Here is a 4,043-nt window from a genome sequence, read left to right on the forward strand (position 1 = left end):
ACACCACGACCCCCGAAAGCCCGCCCCGGCCTCCAGGACCCGGAGCCGGCGGAACGACCGGCCCCGGTGGCTGCCTGAGGAGGCGGGGCGGGGTTGCCATCTCCCGGCCGGGGCGTCCCTGGAGACCGGGGGGGCGCGTCCCCAGGGTACCACACCAGCAGGGGCGGCTCAACCATGAAGCAGACGTGCTTAGAGCACCGGGGCCAAAGGGGGCACCACGAAGTTTGGAAAAGAGTGAAAAGGGGGGGGAAAAAGACGAATGAAAATTTGTTAACACTTTTTTTTTTTTGGGACAAAACTAGTGCACATGGATCATGGCGCCACCCTAAGGGTTATCTTCAATGTTCCCTCTAAGCTGTGGTGTCTTGTGGGCAAAAATTCTACTTTGTGAGCTCCTGGCATGAAAGTTGTGAGCGAGCGATTTGGCAACTGCGTAAATTAGTTTGCTTTGGAGCCCCGTCCTTCCTGAGCTAAGACAGAAATCTGTGAGCTGGAGGCTAAAAAACTGTGAGCTAGCTCACACTGACTCAGCTTAGAGGGAACACTGGTTATCTTCTGTTTTTTGTTGGTGAGGTGCAGTGTCGTAGGCTATGTTTAAAAGTAAAAGGCGTGTGTTTAAAAGTAAAGTGATGTCATGACAGTCATTTCGATGACCCTCTCTGCCCCTTTTTTAGTTCCAGCCCCATGTAAACATCAAAGATGAAGCGTGTTCAGTTGAGTGGTGTGCAAAAGGAGGGGGGCACCAAGATTGGTCAGTGCTTAGGGCACCGGTGAGCCTTAATGCGCCCCTGGACACCAGGCAGTCCGCCCCCCCAAAAGCAGCCACATTCTTCCAGGGGGGCGGATCTCTGCTGCCTGGAGGCCCCCCCTTCCCTGGAGGTCTCCAGGCTCCACCTGGAGGTTTGGAAAGAAGTAAACCACCATGATGTGTTATGCCAAAAAAAAAGTCTCCAAAGAGCAGAAATTTCTTTTCCCAATATTTCAGTTGACTGGAAGAAATTCAAGCGCCATCAACGCAACGGATCGTGCGTATGATCTCCTTTCGTGTGATGTGATATTTTATTCTGTTTTTATGCTGTTTTATGTGAAGGCAGTTGTTGCCCTATTGTAAGCTGCCCTGAGCCCGCTTGCGGGGAGGGCGGGGTAGAAATGTAATCTACCAGAGAGTAAATAAGTGTATAACTTTTTCAACGTGAGTAGCGTGGTTTTGATGAGTGTCACTATGAGATACTACCAGAGAGTTTGTGAAATGGATTGATATTGTATTTCAACGCTACTCACCTTGAAAAAGTTATGCACGAAATGAGATAATATGCATGATCCGTTGTGTTGATGGCGTTTGAATTTCTTCCAGTCAACTGAAATATTGGAAAAAGAAACTTCTGGTCTTTGGAGACTTTTTTTTTTTTTTTGCATAATACATCACGGTTGTTTACTTCTTTCCAAACTTCCATCCCGTGATCTCTCTGTTTTGCATACACCTGGAGGTTGGCAACCCTACCTTGACCTCTTGGAGGGGAAGGAAAGCAAAGCATCCTGTAAAGGCTTTTGTCTCTACGCCAGGTTTTGTGAGTCTCGCTCACCAGCGCTGGTATGGGAGGAAAAGTTAGGTTTCAAGTCCAGAAAGTGCATTATCCAATAGTGGTGAAATTAGCCAAAGTTTCCTTCGTCAGATACAAGTGGAGATCTCTGAGTCCTTATATCCCAGTCTGAAGGTGGGAGAGGTGTGGGCTGGGATTTCCGAGATCCAACCCGTGTCTAATGAAGGGAGCTTTGACTCTCAGAAGCTCGTACCCTGAGAAACTTAAGAACAGAGTTTGAGTCCAGTGGCACTTTTAAGACTAATAAAGTTTGATTCAAGGTAGAATTTGAAAAAGTGTGCTTGCACGTGAAAGCTCATACCTTGAATAAACCTTTGTTGGTCTTAAAGATCCCACTGGACTCAGACCTGGAACTTTGATTCAAGGTATAAGCTTCCGTGTGCATGCACACTTCTTCAGATACAGCGAAATGGAAGTTACCAGTCCATACATATAGGCAAATTAGCATACAGCCGTTCAAGAGATGCAGGGACCAAACTGGAATGATAACCTTAGTTTATCTGGTCACCATTTGTTTGAGTTTAAATCTGAGAGGAGACATAGTCGAGGAAATAAATCTATCAACATCGGAGATTGATGACAGATCTACCCTTCTTAATTGTGGGGTGTTGAGAGGAATTAACGGAGACCCCGCCGTCATGCTCCGTCCGTCTCCTCTCGAGCATGGGATCTTGTCAGTCTCTCAGGTGCTGCTGGACTCGAATTTGGCTCTTTGAGCAACACAGCTACCCTGTGAAACTCTCTTTATGGGAGGGAATGTTAATCTGTGAGGGGACGAGGACTGGGCTTTGGCTTTCTGGGTGGGGTCCTCCTTCCATGCTGGAGACTTGCAGGGTCTTAGCCTTCAAGTGGACTATTCAGTGTGGTGTTCTTATTTGTGAAACCCAGAAGGTTGTGGGGTATTTGGCCTGTGCCTGTGAGGCTGGTGTTCATCCTGGATCACGTCAGAATGGCGACCCGGCACAAGTGAGCAGGGATCTGGGTCTTCTGCCCATCTAGGGACCCCTTTGCAGAGGGCTTGTTGGCCTCTCTTGGCTAGAGAAACGTTCACAGCTACAGTGGAAGTTAATTTCTCGTGCCTCTGTGGTTCTCGAGTGATTTGCATGGGCAACTGGGACCCAAAGATAGCAGAAATCAGTGCTTGAGCGGCAACAGCAAATGCTGTTTATAGACGTTTTGTTAACTGCCCAAAGCAGATGACCCGTGAGTTTGGATGTCAGATTTCAGCAGCAAAATCTAAGTGGCGAAACTGGTTGATTTTAGCAAAAAGCCATTTCGGCTCTACTCAAGACAAAATTTATCCACCTTCTGGGCCTTTGTAAGAAATTTAGCAACCGGCAAGGTCTAGGTGGTTTTTCCTTTTGTGTCCCTGTGTGTTCAGGCTGTTGTGGCCAGCTTCCAAGGGATTTTAATTTATTGCGTACATCTCTCTGTCCTCCCTCCCCTCCTTCTTTGTTTTGGGGTGCACTGTAGGTCCAAGGTTATATGTGCAGCTGAATCAAATTCTGATGCTGTAGATTTTCCGGGTTGTGTGGGGTGGTCTTGGCATTGTAGAATCTGACGTTTCTCCAGTAGCTGTGACAGGCATCCTCAGAGGTATAACACAGAAAGATGGAGTACTCTCTGTGTCAAGGTGAGAAGAAAATGGGAGGCAGGTAATTTATATCTACTCCAGAAGGTGGGGTAGGGCTGAGTCATTATCTTGTAGGAGTTCCCCAGGCTGCGAACATGCTAATGGAGGAGCTTTCCTGGGGAGGTTCTTTTGTATATGGATTGTTTCCTGAGGAGGTTTCCTGTTTCCTGAGGAGGTTCTTTTGTATGGATTGGCTGCTGAAATTCTAATCTTATCTGTAGTGCTATTGTCAGATGTAGAGTCTTTTGTGTTTTTCAGGACGGGAAACCATGCCTTTTTATTTTTAAACTCTGTTTTAAAGCCTTTGACAACATATCAAATTCTGATGCTTTATTTAGATGGCACCACAGATATCTGCTGCTGTAATTGTAAGTGTAGTTGGTCAGGAATACTGTTGATGTCCCTCTAAGGGAAGAGAAACTTTACTGCCCTGCGGTGTGTTTACGTTCCCATTTGAAAGCACTTAGGCATGCCTGATTCCTGATAGGATTGGTCTTTTAGGGTGATTGGATTGGATAAGATTGGTCTTTTAGGGCCTGTACCTGCTAGGAGGCGAGACCAATGGGATTTGAGAGCAGTGCTCCAGGAAGCTGGTTTAGTTGAGTGCTAGTATGATTAAAGCTGTTTCCTTGATTGGTGCAAATTTGAGTAGGTGTCCTGATAGATCCACGAAATATATGGTCATCCACTGCCGCCTTGTTCAAATTGGTGGAATGCTGGGTTGAGTGCTCTGCCACAGTCCAGTGACAGAGCACACAGAAGTTCCTAGGTTCGATACCTGGCATTGCCACTAAAAAGGAGGAAGGGAA

The 4,043-nt window shown here is 46.8% G+C and overlaps 1 protein-coding gene across 1 annotated transcript in view; it reads left to right on the forward strand.

The window, feature by feature from the left end:
- The window catches only part of NELFA (negative elongation factor complex member A), a 53,099-nt gene that overhangs the window by 414 nt on the left and 48,642 nt on the right, over positions 1–4,043 (forward strand). The window lies entirely within an intron of this gene.

Source organism: Gekko japonicus, unplaced genomic scaffold, assembly GCF_001447785.1.
Source record: "Gekko japonicus isolate JY-2015 unplaced genomic scaffold, Gekko_japonicus_V1.1 scaffold1478, whole genome shotgun sequence".
NCBI lineage: Eukaryota > Metazoa > Chordata > Lepidosauria > Squamata > Gekkonidae > Gekko > Gekko japonicus.